Below are 19,081 nucleotides of genomic sequence, written 5' to 3' on the forward strand. Positions count from 1 at the left end.
AAAGAGGAACACTCCTCCATTGTTGGTGGGATTGCAGACTGGTAAAACCATTCTGGAAATCAGTCTGGAGGTTCCTCAGAAAATTGGACATTGAACTGCCTGAGGATCCAGCTATACCTCTCTTGGGCATATACCCAAAAGATGCCTCAACATATAAAAGAGACACGTGCTCCACTATGTTCATCGCAGCCTTATTTATAATAGCCAGAAAATGGAAAGAACCCAGATGCCCTTCAATAGAGGAATGGATACAGAAAATGTGGTACATCTACACAATGGAATATTACTCAGCTATCAAAAACAACGACTTTATGAAATTCGTAGGCAAATGGTTGGAACTGGAAAATATCATCCTGAGTGAGCTAACCCAATCACAGAAAGACATACATGGTATGCACTCATTGATAAGTGGCTATTAGCCCAAATGCTTGAATTACCCTAGATCCCTAGAACAAACGAAACTCAAGATGGATGATCAAAATGTGAATGCTTCACTCCTTCTTTAAATGAGGAAAAAGAATACCCTTGGCTGGGAAGGGAGAGGCAAAGATTAAAACAGAGACTGAAGGAACACCCATTCAGAGCCTGCCCCACAGGTGGCCCATACATATACAGCCACCCAATTAGACAAGATGGATGAAGCAAAGAAGTGCAGACGGACAGGAGCCGGATGTAGATCGCTCCTGAGAGACACAGCCAGAGTACAGCAAATACAGAGGCGAATGCCAGCAGCAAACCACTGAACTGAGAATAGGTCCCCCGTTGAAGGAATCAGAGAAAGAACTGGAAGAGCTTGAAGGTGCTCGAGACCCCATATGTACAACAATGTCAAGCAACCAGAGCTTCCAGGGACTAAGCCACTACCTAAATACTATACATGGACTGACCCTGGACTCTGACCCCATAGGTAGCAATGAATATCCTAGTAAGAGCACCAGTGGAAGGGGAAGCCCTGGGTCCTGCTAAGACTGAACCCCCAGTGAACTAGACTATGGGGGGAGGGCGGCAATGGGGGGAGGGTTGAGAGGGGGACACCCATAAGGAAGGGGAGGGGCGAGGGGGATGTTTGCCCAGAAACCGGGAAAGGGAATAACACTTGAAATGTATATAAGAAATACTCAAGTTAATAAAAAAAAATAATAAAAAAAAAAGAAAGAGTACATCCATGGACCACATGGGCATTAACCAAGTAGGAGCAAATCAGACACATTCTCCTAATGCTTAACCTGTCTTCCTTCTGAGGCCTTGAGCTTCTTGTCTGGAACTTACCATATTTCAACAAATAGGACAGAAAACTTACGAAAAATTGTGGGATTCTTTGGAGTAACAGGCCAGAATATAAGAGGAATACATAATAAAAGACTACTCAGTAGAATAGTCTCACTTATATAGTTCTTTTGCTAACAGAAATTCCTGAAAAACTTAGAATCTTAATGTACTCTTTTGTATTATTTCCTTATTCAATATTTATTTTCTCATGTTGATGAAAGTAATACAGGGAAGAAATAAAGTGCAATGGGATTTTCTTTAAATAAACTGGATTTACCAACTCTGTACAATTCTCTGCACAAATCTTTTCTTATACTTCTGAGGATAAGAACAACTGCTTAACATCCTAAGATGAGGCCTGATTACTGAAGACCTAGCACTTCACATTACTTAGAAAACAAATACATACCATATTTGTCCTTTGTGTTTGGGTTACCTCATGGAGGATGATTTTTCGAACTTTATCCATTTACTTGTGAACTTTGTGATTTTTAATGAATATTAAAAAGTATTTATAGATTATGTCATTGAATAAATGTACATTTTTTCATCCATATTCATTCTTTGATGCACATCTAGTCTGTATTCAAATTCTGGCTATTATAAATAGAGCTGCAAGAAACATGGTTGAGAGAGTGTGTCTGCAAAAGAATGTTGTGTCCTTTAGGTATATGCCTAAAAGTGAGGTAACTGGATTTTGAAGTAAATCTATCCCCAGCTTCCTGACAAACTGCCACACTAATTTCCGTATTGACTGTACAAGTCTGCACTCCTACAACTGTTCCCCTTCCTCTAGACCCTCATCACCATGAACTGTCACTTGTTCTGTTGATCTTAGTCATTCGGACTAGTATAAGATTAAGTCTCAAGTAGTTTTAATTTGCATTTTCTTGATGACTAGGGATGTTGAATGTTTCTTTAGGTGTTTTTCAACCACTTTTGTTTCCTCTTTTGAGAACTCTGCTTAGTTCTGTATCTAATTTGGGCTTTTTCTTATTGTTATTTCCAGTTTCTTGGATTCTTTATATATTTTGGATATGAATCCTCTATTATATATGCACTGGCCAAACAAAATTTCCCATTCTGTCATTTTTCAGCTTTGTTCAAATGACAGTGTCCTTTGCCATACAGAAACTGTTCATGAAATCTCATTTATTAATTGCTGTTGTTAGTGCCTAGACTAATGGTGGTCTCTTCACTAAGAAACTGATTCAAATATTTAATGGGAATTTTAATGCAAAGTATATATGAGGTATCATATGGCATATTGAAAATAATACAATGTGATGGCTTGAAGGACAGTCTAGAAAGAGAAGTCAAAGACTTGGAATTCTATTTTGTGACTCTTATCTGTCCCGGCTGGTAGGGGATTCAGCAGAGACCTGAGGAGAGTGTGAAAGAATGGGGAACAGGAAGCACAAAGAAGGAGAGCAAGACACTGTCTGATCAAGCTCTCAAACTTTATCTCAGGGCAGTGGTTTATAAAGACAAGCGAGTGGAAAGGCCACATAGGGCCCAAGACCAATCCATCACCGTTACCACCCTCCCATTGTTCTTTCCATTCCTGTAACCATGAACTGCAACTGCAGGTGTAAACTGATAAGAACAGAAAACTGGCTACGTTTCCTAGAAACAGAGTCTGTATACATGAGCCTGAAACATTCCTAAGAACATTCCTGAAACAGAGGGTGTATAAGTAGGCCTGAAACATTCCTGAAACAGAGGGGGTATAAGTGGGCTTGGCTCTCGGCATTTATTTGTTTTTCACTCTTTAACAAGTCATGTAGATCCTTGAGCCTCTATTCTTGCATATCAGAATAAGGTATGATAAGAACTTCTTTATGATCCATAATAGTATTATAAAGGTTAGGAGAAGTACTCTGTTAAAGAGTACAGGAAGCAGAGAAGTATTGCAAAATTACAAAGAAGGGCATGGGGACCTTTATAGTATTTTAATATCCAATTTCATTTCCTCCAGTTTGAGGAAGCTGGTGTAACCCAAATATGAGACTCAGTATGAGCCCTAAGCATGTCCCCAAATTTTCAGCTCTTGAATGAACCCTGCTTTCCTTGCTCCTATCTGGTGGTGGACAAGAGACAAGAGGATAAAGAGTTCAAAGCCAGTCCATGTTTTACAGTACTTTGGACTCTAGATTAGGTTACATCGAAACCATCAAAATAAGAAATTAAAACTATCACATTTTTCATATAAGGAGTAATACAATGTGAAAGATACAGAATCAGTTATACATTATTCTTTTAAGATGAAAACAAATGCATGCTATGTCTTTCTGAAAGTATCCTGGGATGGTGCCTACTATACTGGATGCTCAGGTTTGCCTGCATGAATCTGCTAAAAATGGTGGTGCATTTTACTCAGAGAACATGGAGACTGATAGTCAAGGGCAGTGTGATTTTTCTCTTTGATCTGGAATTCTCAAGTTCATCACAGTTGACATTTGTACTGGTAGGGCCCTGTGCTGTGAAGGCTGGACTACAGCCACTTCATGAGAGGTCCTACATTCTGTGCACTAGACACTAGCCCCTCCTTTAATAGCCAAAGTACCTTAGGACATTTCTAAGTGCTCCCTGGCGGGGAGGGAATGCCTGATTGGGAATCATTCCTTCTGGATTAAAAACAAAAAACAAAAACATATACTCTCCTGAGAGCTCATAACAGAGACTGCATTGATGCCTTTTGCTGAAGTAATCATATAAATCTAAAGGTTCTTTATGGTTTCATCTGAATTTCATTTTTCTGCTGTTATTCCTATTGCCTCTGCATTCCAGTGTCACTGTCCTCCTTGCTATATATGGTCCTGATGGACCCTTGGAGTTCTTCCTAGTCTGTGGAACACGCACTCTAAGATTATCCATTTTTAAACTCTCTTATCTCCTTTCCTTTACTATTTAACCATTATGCATGTAATTCAGTCTACCCTCACCAGCCTTCAAAAAAGTTACAATGCAGACCCTTAGCATTTTCTACCTCTCGTTCTGTGTTTTTTCTCTTCCTCTCTTCCCTTTTCTGACTTCATCTCCATCCTTTTACTATAGATTTTCATGTAACTTTCTCACAAACGGTAATGAAAGTTTCTAGCATATCATGTGATTTACACTATTTAAGTATTCACTATATTCATGATTTATGACTTACATCTGTTAGAACACAAACTGCAAAGATAAGGCCTTTTACTTTCTGTTTTGTTTCTTTGCCTTCTTCGTGAGTGTATTTCCTAACTTTTACATAGCAGATGCTTTATACATGTTTTTGATGGAATTGAGGCAGATCTGTCCTTGACCAGAATTGAGGCTCTCCTCTCTTCTGACTCTGAAATTGTGGCCTAAAATATCCTTTGACATGTAACCATTCCTACTCCTGGGGAGGTTTTTGAGCATTTTTTTGTCATGGATTCCCTCAGAGGCTGTGCATGTTTGTCTTTGTACCTGTCTCTGCCCCTTCGCCCCTGGGCTGCCTGAAGCAGCAGAAGAGAAATTCAAGATCTGAAACAGCTGATTCCTCAATTCCTAGAGTCATTCTATCTGTGAAAAGGAAGGATTCAAAAGAGGCTTGAAAAACTCTGACCTTGCATTGCTGTGAGCTAAATAAGTGCTAGGGAGGACAAAGGAACTCCTTTCAAATCTTCATGTAGGGAATTATTTACCACCAGAGCTGCTAAATAGAAAGGCCAGGTTGTGGGTTGCGAAGCCATTCTTTCTGTAGTGTCTGGGGAGAGGCAGAGAAGGTATCTTTGCAACCAGGGCTTGTGTGTGGGGACACCAGGAACCTGTGCCTTGCCTGAGAGACAGCTCTTGCTGACCCAGTTTCAGCACTACAACGCCTGACACAGCACTGCAATCCGCAACTTTAATAACTTGGTGACATACAAAGCAGTCTTGATGCAAAGTGGAGCTGACAGAGCAGCAGAGGAAAGGCTCTGCCTCTTGCTGAGCAGCGTGGGGAATCCACTCAAGGTGACTGCAACCTTCGAAGGCCAGCGACAGTCTGAGTTTGCGTTGTGAATAAAAAGGCTTGCCCTGTTTTCCAGGTGGGCATCTGTAGGGGTGGCACACAGCCACTTCGAAGGGAATATGCTTGGAAGGGCAGGCTGATATACTCTGTCTCTTCTGCTTTGATCCCATGCCCTTGCTATCCCTACTCTGCCCCTTTCCATTCCTGTGTTCCCAACATCATTCAAGTCTCTATAAATGGTTATTGTGATAGCTGTACAGTGTCTTCCAGACCTCAAACTCCACCTCCCACCCCGATTCTTTCTCATTCATAGACAAAAAGTCTTATTCAAAGAGTACATTAAGGCTCATGTTCCATTCTACCTCAACTCCTTTCCACGACACCCATTGCTACAGAAGAACTAACAAGCAACTTCCCAGGTGTCAGCTGTGAGCTCTTTAAACTACTTTTTGGTTTCTCCTACTTACACCTATTTAGTCTTGGTCACCTCTGACTTTTCCTACCTCCATCAAATCAAGCCAGAGTTTCCTGATGGCAATTTGTTAAACCGATATTATATCTTTCATTTGGCCATGTGAGGACCATTTGCATGCTCTCTGTGCTGGGAAACTCGGTATTCCACACAACTGTCCTTTGTAATATTGAGGAGATCTCAGTTTCTGCATGTTTTTGCATATGAGACAGACTGCTCTATAACTTTAATATGTCACTGCTCCTGCACTTGCCTCACTGGAAATGCTCTGTACGATGAGTCTCTTCTGAGAAGTGAATTTAATAGAATGTCATTTCACCATTGTCTTTCCTGTGCCAGATGTGCCAGGATCTTTGACCTATTTTTCATAAGAAAAGGAAATACAGTGTTTCTCATCCCAGCCCCCTCTCTTCCCTTTCTGCACCTGTCTCATATATTCCAGGTTCTCCTTCGAATGAAGGGGGAAAATTGTACCTTGTACATGTGAAGATAATGATAATAATTAGAAGCAATAATAATAACATTTACCAGCTGTTTTTGGTCCATGGAGACGGGTGTTTTGACCTATTTTGAATGTCTTATTCTCATATTTATTCATTAGCAATAAGGGTATACAAAGTAAAATACAGTCTGTGTCTGTGTGTATTTTGGAGAGTGGTGAAATCCTGCAAGTAGTAATTACAACTCAATGTGACAAGCGGTAAGTTGAGCTCTTTAACCATTGATGAGACACCCCTCACTTAACATGAGACACAGAAGGATTGAGAAGATACTGTACATAAATGGATATCTACATAAAGACTTGAGGCTTCAGAGGAGAGCACGAAAAGAGTAGGCAAGCACAGTACTGACGGGGCACACACCAAGAAGAAATTCATACGGATAAAATAGAGGACAGTGGTCAGCTTTCTCAGAGGACTGGACATTCCCTTAGTAGGGCAATATATAAAGAGGTCAAATCCTGTGTCCAGACAGCAGTTCAAATAGAGTTCTAGAAGGCAGAGATTACTGGGAATTATAATTGTCAGAACAATCGCTCTGTAAGAGTCCTTAGGTGGGCCTGGAAGGGAAAATACATTATGGCTAACACAGAAGAGGAGAGATAGATGTCTATATGCAAATATGTCCACACACATCTACATCATATGCATTTAAACCTTAAATTGACTTTCACTTGCCTTTACTTTGGTTTCCATAGTAACCTTGGCCACTTACTTTTCTTTTAACCTCCTTTTCATTGTTTCAGGATGAGGTGGGCTGCATGAGGGTTAACGAGTCAGGGGAAGACAAGAGATTTTAAAGCAATTATTTGGATTTTTTTTAAGAAAATCGCTAACTTTGCAATTTAATGCAAACTGTCTCTGGTATATTTGCCCTGAAGGATGCTGTAGGGAGAAGCAGGAGCCTTTTCGTTCCCTCCTCCCTGACTTCTATTATTACTGTGCACTTACTGCTAATACAGCATCTAAACTTGCAATCTCGGTAACTATGGCAATAAAATGGGTGAGATTCCTTTCCATTATGACAAGAATTGTTAGGACTTCACAAACAGCACGTGCATTTGCACAGAGGAGGAGAAAGATGCACTTTGGAGAAAATGGTTATTTTAACTCTCTGTGGGGCCTTGGACTTCTTGATTTATCAGTCCACAGCCACATGGAGAATTATCACCACCACCTCATGCCAGTAGATACAGATGCAAGACATAGTTGATGTTGTATACAATCCTGAGCTGGGGGAGCAGACCTATGCCCTGTGCATAGAATCAGAAATCCAGGTCTTTGAAGAACTTAAGAGATAGGTAGGCAAGAGAGTAGGTTCTGCTCTGAGGACCAGCAAACTTTGTCTCTGAAGGACCAAATAGTGAGGCTTGTAAGATTTCTGTTGCCACTCTACTTTCTCAGCTTCTGCTTTACAAAAGACAGAATAAACAAACAGAAAAACAACAACAAAAACAAAAAAATCTGAAATAACATATCAAATGAAACAGCAAGAAGAAGTGTGTGGCCTTTGGCCTGTGTTCCAAGGCAATTTTACTCTTGGATGTTGGGATTTGAATTTGGAATGCTTTATAGATATCTTTTGAGAAATACTGATGTCATTTCCTAACAAGACTGAAAACTCAAATGTTTAAAAGCGTGTCAGATTTATTCTGTAGATGCTGGGTGTTCACCTGCAGAAAAGGCAAACGAGATTGGTTTGGCAGTTGCAGGGTCAAAATTCAGATCTTCTAAGAATCTCCCTATAGCAAAATGTGATAATCCAGAAACACAATAATTCATTCCTAAGGAGCGTATCCTATGGTAGTCCCAAAGTCTTTTCAGTCTCCTCTTGGTTTTAGTCTCTGCCTAGTTATTTATTTTGAACAAAGTCACATATTTATACCCAGTTGGCTTGCCTTGGTTCTGACAGTTTACCCTCATGGACTGCAGATGTCCTATAATTAGCTGCTATTTTCAATCCCCCTATGCTTCACTTCTCTTGTAACTCCCCTGGGACCTTTAGGAAGGGGTTCGGGGAACTTATGGGGTTTAGTCATGGGAGAACACCCTTGGGCTGTAGTGGAAGAATTGCTGTCTTAATCTCTGAGGAGGCAAAAGATGTTAATTACACAGGACAGTTGCTGGGGGAATAGTGAGAACTATGAACAAAATGTAGAGAGTGGCCAATTTACCTCTTACAGAGCTTATTCTTGGTCACTAAATACATCTTCCACATGCAGCTGTGATGCTGGAGAGAGAGCTGAGTGGGGTCTAGGATTCTCCTTTCAGAGTTCAAATTCCTTTCTTTGAAATACTTGGGCAGAACTTATCTGAACAATGTTACTCTGTGTCTCTGCGGAATAAAGAATTTGGCCTCACCTGCCCTTGAATTTTGGGCTGGTGGTGTTACCATGGGGAAACCAGGTGACATTTCTGGGCATTAATTTTTCTGTTCGAGTGATGTGAATGGATGTGTTCTCCAGCTTGAGAGATTAGCCCTTACTGCCCCTCCCACATTACTCCTGAGAAGCATGCACATCTGTTTTCTGTATCCATTATTGTGCACACTTTGATGAATTTTTTTTCTCTCTTCGGTCCCTAGGAAATTACTGCACTTCTTTCTTTGGAAAGAACATTAACTGCCCTGTACTAAGCAAATGCATTCAGCCTCTCCCTATCTGATTTCTCCTTTTCTCATTTGTCAGCAAAGGAGAAACCTCCTAGCTATTAATCAAACGCCTGGCTGTGGATAATTTTAATTGCAGAAACCATGGCTAGATGAGGAATGCTCAACTTTTCCAAAGAAAGCCACTGCCTAACACAGAAGAGAAACAATTAATTACCTGGTTTTCCTGTCCACAACAGAAATGCAGATGAACTAACAATGTTATTGCTGGCACTGAATTTTCCCTTTCCAAGGTGGAAGGGAATGTCCAAGATGGCATTTATGAAGTGGGTACCCAAATGGGAGTTCATGTATCAGACTCTGGTTGGGCTCACACATCTGTCTCTGTCTAGCGTATTTATTTGAATATGGATGTGCTAGCTTGCTCCATCCTTTATTGAGGAAAGTGACTGAGGTACTCTTTAAAAGAAGATGTAGAAAAATAAAGATGTTCCATTTTCAGGTGAAATACTTAAAGGGAGATGAGTATAACTTTTAAAAAAATCAAAATTAAAAAGATCAGACTGATTACACTTTTCCCAATTGACAGAAAACATATGGGTAGAATTCACATTTTCATATAAGAATAAATATCTGGAGTGGGACTCTGTTCTTTGTTCCTTCTCTTGGTCTCTTTCCTGTCTGATTTGTATAATTCTGGCGTGTGAGTTTTCTCAGAGCATAGCCTAACATAGCAGAGCCAAGCATTATACCTTGGAAGACTGTTTGCAAAAGATAGACAGAAAGGGAATGGATCAGTAGTGGAGGTGGGGAGGAACTGAGACCAATCAGGAAGTATTATATGAGAACAAAATATATTTTTCAATATAAAATAATGAGGAAGAAGAAGTATGAGGAAGATGAGGAACAAGAAGAGGAGAGCAACACCAACAACAGCTACAACAACCATAACGTGACTGGTGGGTCTGTGACATTATCAAATCGGAGACTCTTTAAATGGAGTGACACTCTTATGTTTGCAGATATTCAGAAAATTGGGAGTTTTGTACTGGGTGTGAGGTTTGTTAAAGCAATCAACCTCCAATGCTAATTTTTATTTCAGTGTCTTTGCTTGACTGAGACCTTTTGCTTGCTTCCAGATTTTCACATGACAGACAATAAAGAGGCAGAGGTAGAAAGAGGAAGAATCATGTCCATGTTTGGAAATTTTTGTCAGTTCAGATCACAGTTCTTGCTCTAAAGATTATACATGATAGTTTATACTAAGCCTAACATGAATTACCATGGCCGAGGAACAGGGGTTAGGTGGTGCAGAATAATTTGTCTCACTGTGAAGGTATTTTATATGAACTTTTTGTAGTAACAGAACAGAGGATAGCCATAAATTAATTCAGTTACCAAGTATGTGGTTAGGTTCATTGGTGGGTAGGTAGATTACACATCACTGAAGTCTTTGCTATACTCTCCACTGCAATCTGATGACATTATCAGCTTCTGGGTTGGTAGAAGCTCGTGGTTTGCTAATATGTATTAATATATTCCAAAAGTTCTGATAGTCACAAGAATGCTAAAGCAGATAGTAGGGTGGATGATAAATGGCTATTAACATGACTGAAGACAGCAGAAGATAATTTTGGCTGACCATTTACAACACTCCAATTCTCTACCCTCACAGAACTTTTAATCGATGACACTGGAGGTGACACTGTACAGATATAGAGAGAGTATGAGCCTAAAGTTTTGTTTACTAGATGAGTGGCCTGTAGCCGACCATATAAACTTTCTGTGCTCAGTTTACTTATGTGACCCTCTAGAGGACTGAATGAGAAAAGCCAAATCGCCACAATGAGAATATAGTCATCACTCAAAATGTGCTAAGTAATGCTTTATGCATTTCACATTTATTTTTATTTGGTCAATATTGTGAAAGATATATATTTTGTGCATCTCTCACTCTCTCTCTCTCTCTCTCTCTCTCTCTCTCTCTCTCTCTCTCTCTCTGTGTGTGTGTGTGTGTGTGTGTGTGTGGTGTGGGTGTCCACATCTGTGCAAGTGCCCACAGAGGAATGAAGCATTGGTTCCCATAGATCTGGAGTTACAGGGAGTTGTGAGCCATCTAATGTGAATTGAACTCTGCACCTCTGGTAAGAAGTTGCTATTGTTTGGTGAGCCGTCTCTCTAACTCTGCTTTTCTTGTTGAATGTGTATGTGTGTCCACTAACCTCAACAGTTAATTGATGGGCAAAGGGTTACACAATGAGAAAGTGATAGCAAGAGGCTATGGACCAGCAGCATTGGTCACTGTTATCACTCCGTGGTAAACACTGGGCATCTTCTGCACATCATTGCATACCTGCACACCAGCTTTAGCTGTCTACCACTACTGGCTTCCTTTTGCCTTCCTTTTACCGTCTCTGCCACACAGATGATTCTTTAAACTGCTTCTTTATTATACTGTGGATTCCCAGGATTATGAGACCTGCCTTCCCTTATTCCCTAGAACATTTTCTAAAGAGCCTTGCATATTCTCTGTGTTTGATTGATGTCATTCCTGTGTTTTGTGAATGAATATGTAATGACATTGTTTATTTGATAGAGTACTGGTATTTCCATAGTAGTCTGCGAGTCTTTTTTACAGCTCCCGTCTTTACACTGCTAGACTAAAACCCGACTTGGTTAGCTGTCCTCTTTTCCTTTGTTAATTTCATTTGTCTATCTACTTAAAGATTAGCAGGCAAATGGTATGTCTTAAAACACACGTTGTCTTTAAAGCTAATGTCCAGCAATAGAGCCTGTGTTGGTCTGAGTATATCACCTATCCTCTTTGGCAATTGGTTTTCTCATCTGTGATGTCAAATATAATCTATATGATGTGTTTCTTGGTAAAACTGGGGGAGGACCTCTGTCTATAGTGCCTTCTTGGGGATCAATAAGAATCACACTTCTCACCATTCAAACCTTCACAGTTCTTTTTATGTCACTAGCTTAGTTCTCTGGTTTTCTTTACCTAAATTCCTAGTAAGCCCCAGATATCCATCTTTCTTGGAATTAGCACTTTCCATCGTCAGACTGTAATTAGAATGCACGGAGCCAGGCAAGAGAGCAGAGAACCTCTATTCTGAAGTTTCAGCTTTATCTTTCCTTGAAAGATTTTAGGGTTCTTTTCCTTTCTTTCTTTCTTCTTTCCCCAATGCCCCCTGACTCTGCTGGGTTTTTTCCCCTTTGCATGAAACAGGGAAGCACAAGGGCTTCATTTGGAAAACTTTGAAGAGTGTTGGGATGTCCTGTGGCAACCAGGCCACTGGAGTCTGCACTCAGTTGGTGGTTCCTGGACTGCCAGGGCCAGGTCCCTCTGCAGGCTGCATACTGTACTCTTCTAAGCAAGGAGCCAGGTCTACCAGGTCCCACTGGGCAGTGTGTGTGCCTGCAAACACTTCTGAGCTGCCTTTCAAGTCGCTGACAGCTTTCAAAACGGAACTTTGAAGGGGTGGCTCCCTGACTCTTAGGAAGGATGTAAGCTCAGCTTTGCACCGGCAGCTGCTGTGCTCACAAACCTCTTCAGCAGCGCCAGCATTCGCTCAGGAGACAATAAAAGATGGGGACAGTCTGGCGGGTGCGCTAGCTGTCTTCTTATTTACCACAGGCGCTGGACTCCCGGAGTTCGCCAGGCCATCGGGGATGAATGAGCTGTTTGATGTAAAAGCATTGAACGTTTTTCTTTGGGATATACTTTTTCTTTCTTTTTTCTTTGTTTCCCCTCACCCTCAAAGTCTGTGACTCGGTGTTACTTAGGGATCAGATACGGCAGGGTATGAACACTCAAATACGGAGAACATTAAACGAGATGATTCAAACCCTCTTTGAGGTTGGGAATCCGATTTCTATTAGGAAGGAGGAGTTGCTGCTATGCAGACCAAGCAGCCTGCTCCCCTCTGTTGTCCCTTGACTTTTGATTGAATGAGCAGGCAGTCTTCCAAAGCCCAGGAAACGAGGTGCCAAGATTCACTGGGGGATTAAATCGATTCTGCAACCAGGTGGACTTTCTTGAAGATTCTGCAAATCAGTTAACATGATAAGAAGGTGTTAAGAACCCCCCAGTCTCCCAACACCCCCCTCACCATGAGTGTACCATTAGAAGGCCAGTCTTGGCATTTAACTGCTTCTGGTTTTTGTACACCCCTAGTTCTCTGAGATGTAACTGACATTGAAATACTGTACAAATTTGACTTTGGGTACAAAAGTACATCCAAAAGTGTGGAGGCCAGGAACATCTCCATTATTTTCCCATAGTGTTTGCTTTACATCCACGATTTTCTTTTTGTTAATTATAGTTTTAATTTTATTTTTTTTCTGATAAAGGGTCTCTTTACAGCCCAGAGTGTCCTTGCTTTTATGATGGATCTGAGGATGGTCTTGAACTTCTACAGCTCCAATTGTCATGTATTAGGAACACAGTGTTCTATTACTTTCTTGGTCGATTTTAAGTATGCCATATAATACCTTCACCTAGGAATCATGCCATTTTCAACACTGGGGGCCTGGAGGGCATTATTCCAGGTCCATTAAGCCTCTGACTCCTGCTGTTCCGAGGCGAGGTCAAGTATACAACAGCAAGCTGATCTCCAGTATTCTCCTCCCTTGACTCCTTTGTATGTTGCCTGCCCCTCTACTTTTCAGACAAATCAACCAAATACTTTTATCTGTATTTCTGAAGCTTAACTGTTTCTGTGGTACCCCTGTCCTCTGGACATCAGGATTTTTCTGTCAAAGGCACAGTTCCACTTGTGGGGCATCCAAAGTTATTCAATAGCCCACACTGGAGTGGAAAGTAAATACAAATGTAAGGGCTATTCCTTTATTGTCAACTTGACAATAACTGGAATGAACTACAGTCCAGAATTGGAGGGCTCAGCTGCAATCCAGATCTTATGCTGGAAGACACAAGTTTCCAACCTGGATTTTGGCATGGATATTTTAAGACATAGTTAGTCATGAAGAGTTTAGGTCCAGGCAAGGTAGTGCATGCCTTTTATTCCTGGAGACTGAGGCAAGGAGATCTCTGAGTTCAAGGTCACCCAGGGCCAAAATGAGTCCCAGATCCAGGAGTTGAAGTACACACCTTTAATGTCGGCCACACCTTGTGCTGGAGGCCTACATAAGGACATTGGAAGAAGGATGCTGGAGGCCTACATAAGGACATCGGAAGAAGGGAGATTCACTCTTGTCAGCTTGCACTTACTTGCCAGCACATCTGTTGGAAGCTACTTCCACAGAAGACCTCCTGAAACAAGTAGCCTCGTGGGACTGAGCAACTACCAGATTCTTGGATTTCCCAGTCACAGCTGACTGTTGTTGGGTTAGTTGGACTACAGACTGTAAGTCATCACAATAAATTCCCTCAATATAGAGAGATATTCTATAAGTTCTGTGACTCTAGAGAACCCTGACTAGTCCAGCATGTGTTCTGCTTGAGTGGCTAGATGGTGATGAACAAAAGCTTGCATGGGAAGGTTATCAAGTGCATCAATGGGAGCCTGGAAACTAATACTGTAATACAATTTTTCCAAAAGAGCAATGATAGAGTCTTTGTAGCAAATTTTCAGAGATATCTTGTTTTTTTTTTTTTTTGTTTTGTTTTGTTTTTTTTAATTCTCACCAAAAGGCAGTTTGAGACCTATCATGCAGTCCAAAGGCAGCCCAGAAAGTGACAAATTCTGAACAGGGCAAGCTGTAGGTTCTCTTGCTTTAAATGGTCATTCTTTCCACTACAGCACACAAGGTAAATTGCCACCCTCCTTCCCCTCCTCCTTTTCATCTCTCTCCCTTGTTTGGACATTATCTCTTAATTCCCTTCCTCAAGCATTTGTGTCTTGAAGCCTTATCAGGCTGTGACAGGCAGTCTTCGGCAGACAGCCCACACTGCATACCCTGACTACCACAGCTTCCTTTCTCTGATGCCTGCCGTGTTGTATACCAAAACCCTTCCCTGTAGAGCAGGAGGGAACTGTTAATTATGAGAAGCTCAAGGGAGCCATGTTTCTAAAGACCCAGTGCCTGTCTTTGTGTCTAGCCCAGCCCAGCAGAGAAAGGTTAAATTGTGTTTGTAAGCCTTACAAGCAGAACTTTAATTGAGGCATAAAAGCATGCGCCTTGATCTTCCTGGGACCCATGTTTCTCCCATCACCTGCATCCTACTCCTGACAACACAGGTTGGAAGAAAGCCTATAGCTGGACCTGTGCCAAATTCACCTAGCAGGATTTGAGGAGAAAAGTTTACTCTGTATGATTTAATCTATCAGATATGTGAGCTGTAGCCCAGTTATGACTTCTCCATTCTTCCAACACTGCAATGCGGAGACCTATGTAGTCAGCCTTCAAATATTTCTATGCGACTTTCCCCCTTCACTTCTCGAGCCACTCACACCTTTTTAGTTCTCTTCAGCTGATATAGACTGTAGTGGATGGTTTTTACTGATGTCGCAGCTTTTCAATATTATCAGTAGTACCACCTGAACTGGCTCACCTTACCCACTCCACTTCTTCATTCCCATCATTTCTCTGTCACACACTTACCCATGTATTTTTTATTCAGCTATTTATTTGTTCCATTTTTACTCTTTGATTAGACCAATGGAAACGATTTGAAGAATAAGTGAGAAAAATTAAGACTGGAGAACTCTATAGCAGTGGCCTAATAAAATCTGCACAAACTCTGAGATGTAGAAGGGAAGTAAACAGGAGTTGTGTAACTAAGACTATACTCGTCATGTCAGCTCTAGGTAGGGGAGAATACCTTAGCTCGTGGAATAAAAGAAAGACTTGAGTTCCAATCTCAACAATGTTCCTTATCACTGTGGTGGGTTTGGGCAAGATCAAAAATTTATGAGAGCCCTGTTTGAAATATAAAAGAGAAATACCGAGTTTAGGAGATATCCCTGTTTCTAAAGGGCTTGTGACATACTCAAGAAGATAGAAGTTATGTTTCCAAAACCCATATAAAAACTGCCAGGCATTGTAGGAATCTGATAATCCTAGCATTGGTAAATTAGTGACAAATGAATCACTCTTGCTCTCTGGCCAGGCAACTTAGACTACTCATTAAGCTCCAGGATAATGAAAGACACTGCTCAAAAACAAAAACAAAAATAAGGTAAGTTAGGTGGTTGTTGCGACATCTTTAATCCCAGAATTCAGGATTAAAATTCAGGTGAGTTCCAGGATAAATAACTACACAGAGAAACCGTGTCTCAAAAAAAAAATAAATAAAAATAAAAAATAAAAAAGAAGGAAGAAAGAAAGAAAGAGAAAGAAAGAAAAAGAAAGACAAACAAATATAAGATGGATGGTTCTTAAGGAATAGTATTCAAGATTACTCCATATGAATGCTCATTGTGGTGTGTGTGTGTGTGTGTGTGTGTGTGTGTGTGTGTGTGTGTGTGTGTGTACGTGCTTGCACATGCACACTACCACAAAATAGACATTTGTCCTTCATATGTTATCCTGGGCATAGATAGAATATGCGTTAGTGCACAGATCCTGGCATGATCTTGTGCAGCGGCACTATTATTATTCCAATTGCAGCTGCTCACTTCTAAAGGGAATAGTAGGTTTGGCCAAACTTGATAACATCTCTGACAAGTGACATGCCTTGTCATGAGACACCTCAATATGCTTATGAGATAAAATCTGAAAAATGGGGCTTCACTGAGGAAGCCTACAGAACAAAATGAAAGTGTTCAGCAGTTTGGACTTCTGCCACTTAATTATCATGTAGGGAAATGATAAATCTTTATCTTTGGGGCAGCAATGGAAACACTAGGAAAGGAAATAAAAACATGTGAATGTACTTATAAATTCAGCATCCTTATTTAGTTCACCAATATCTCACTTCAATGTCTCTTATCCCTTGTTTAATGCACACATCATTCATCCATTCAACCAAACTACCTTCTTTCTTTCATTCCTTAAATCTTTCCATTTGAAGCATACTTGTGTTTGATTTAAGTTCATAGAGCTACTGGATAGCCAAGAGAGCCTTGTTCTAAACTCCCCCTTTATTGCTATTGATTTCTATGGTAATTTAAAAGGTATTACCTTTTTATTTACTTTTCTTGAAGTAGCTCTGTTCTGTTCAGGAGACTTCCTCTTAGAAAATTCAATACCCAAACTAGATAAGAGGTTTTTCTAGATGAAACTGATTATGATGCTAATCCATTTCCTCTCTCTGAAATTAGCCATCCCTTCCTATGCAGCCTGGCAGGGATTCAGGAGAATTTCCCATAGGAACTAAAATATAAAAACATACAAAGACTGTCAACAACATAAAAGAGGACCATGCTACAACAGAGTTGAGGCCAACATGCCAATATGCTCAATAGTGATGTCTGGCCCATTTATCAGCTACACATGTTTATTTTGATGCAAAAAGTATAATACAGTTTAGAGCTGTTAGATTAAGAAGGCCTAGGTAAGAAGATCCTTGGATACTTCTTTTGACCAGAATCCCAGGCTTCCCTGTACCTTTTCTCCTTCATTTCCTCCAGGAATTCATTAGATTTCCCTTTCTCTGAAGCAGGATGGAATACACAACGAAAGGATGTGCTCCCAGCCCTTCAAAGGGCCACAGTCGCTCCCTTTTAGGGTTATTTTTCTGATAGACTCACTTGAACACTATGAATTCCTAAAGCATGAATGCCTTCTAAGATCTTCAGACAAAGCGAGAGGTGAACAACTGTAGAGAGCCGCAATAACATTCGCCACCACAAGGTGGCGCTGGCTTCCACTGCGCCCCACGTGGAAAGCCAGGATAGCTTTCGCCATTACAAGATGGCGCTGGCCTCCGCCGTGCCAGCCGACTTCCTTTCAGGAAGTTAACTGTGTGCACATGTGCAAGAGTGCCTTCGTGCCAGGTCTTTGCCCACTCCGGGGCGTGCCTATGATATCATGGGTAAGCGACCAATCAGGTGTGGATGCACCACGCTAGGGTGTATATAAGCCGTGCCATGCTGGCGCCCCGGGCCCTCTCTTTAAGATACAATAAACGTTTTAGCTGCAGAAGGATTCGTGTGTCCCCGCGTGTTCTTGCTGGCAAGATAGTGTGGGGCAAACAATAAACTATTTTCTATTGTAGCTGGAAAAGAAACTATAGAGACTCTGTCTTCTCTAGCACACAAATCTGGAAGTTGACCAAGACAGAGCCAACTGTGGCTACCAGAAAATCTTCAAGAGCAGGAGCAATCCCTAGCCTAGCTATCCCCTCCTCTTTGAGGTCAGACAAAGTGGCCTTTTCTGATGTCCTCTTTCTGTTTTTCACTTGTCACCCATGTTTTAAGTGAGAGAAAACTCTCTGATGAACAAGAGAGTCATTAGGGCTTTCTGTAGTGAACAAGAAGAGTAACTACCCATTCAATGTGAACCATGTCTTTCCATTTGTGTTTGGAAATAAAAAGAGACCATTAAAGAAAAAAATCCTTAGTGTGTTTTGTTTCTTTCAATCTGAGTAGCTGTTTCCAGAAAAAAGGAAGAGGTTTTGGTATATTACCCCATTTGATACTAATCACCAATTTTATACAGAAACAGTTACCAAGTACTATGCAAAGCCTCAGTGTTCCCGACTCCAATCTTGCAATATCGATCCACTGTATGAAATATTGATTTTATTTGTATTTCTCTTTTGTAGACATTGCACATTGATACCAAAGGTACCAAAGGATAGGCAAGGGATTCTATCAACAAACTAAGTCCCTATTGCTTAGCTGTGTGAGTGCATCTCTACAGGTATGGCATCCACTTTTGTAAAAGATGGAATTTTGGCATCAAGTTCTTTACAAATAATCCCAGTGAAATTTTATTAGTGCATTCTGAAAATATTTTAGAAGGAATGAGTAAGGTTTTTTTTTTTTAATCTCATTTCCTAATCTTTCTGTCTTACAAAACTTTCCCTAAGTCAGGCAATGAGACAATGGAATTTTGTTTTCTTTTTAAATAGTATAGTTTCAAATACACGGAAAAATCTAAAACTCTAAAGTAAACCACATGGTATTCAAACTTCCTTAGGTAGTATTTCCTAATAAAACAGTCTTATGTAAGAGTTGATGAGTGGGTGACATGAGGACAGAGGAAGGGTGCACAGGAAGAGGAAACGAACTTAAAGTGGTGAGGATTTTTTTTTTCAACAGTTTTGTTTTGTTTTTGTAGCCACGTTTTAAGTACAGTTTCCATAAGTGAGGTTCTGTTGAGCTCTCCAGGAATATATGCCT

At 40.7% G+C, this 19,081-nt stretch overlaps 1 long non-coding RNA gene across 1 annotated transcript in view; it reads right to left on the reverse strand.

Moving 5' to 3' along the window:
• Positions 1 to 9,994: 9,994 nt before the first annotated feature.
• The window catches only part of LOC148005850 (uncharacterized), a 30,628-nt gene continuing 21,541 nt past the window's right edge, over positions 9,995 to 19,081 (reverse strand). Inside the window, exon 3 of the long non-coding RNA XR_015620946.1 lies at positions 9,995 to 12,875. This is a non-coding gene — a long non-coding RNA (uncharacterized LOC148005850). The remainder of the gene's footprint in view (positions 12,876 to 19,081) is intronic.

The sequence above is a fragment of the Rattus norvegicus genome, chromosome 5 (assembly GCF_021556685.1).
Source record: "Rattus norvegicus strain SHRSP/BbbUtx chromosome 5, alternate assembly SHRSP_T2T, whole genome shotgun sequence".
NCBI lineage: Eukaryota > Metazoa > Chordata > Mammalia > Rodentia > Muridae > Rattus > Rattus norvegicus.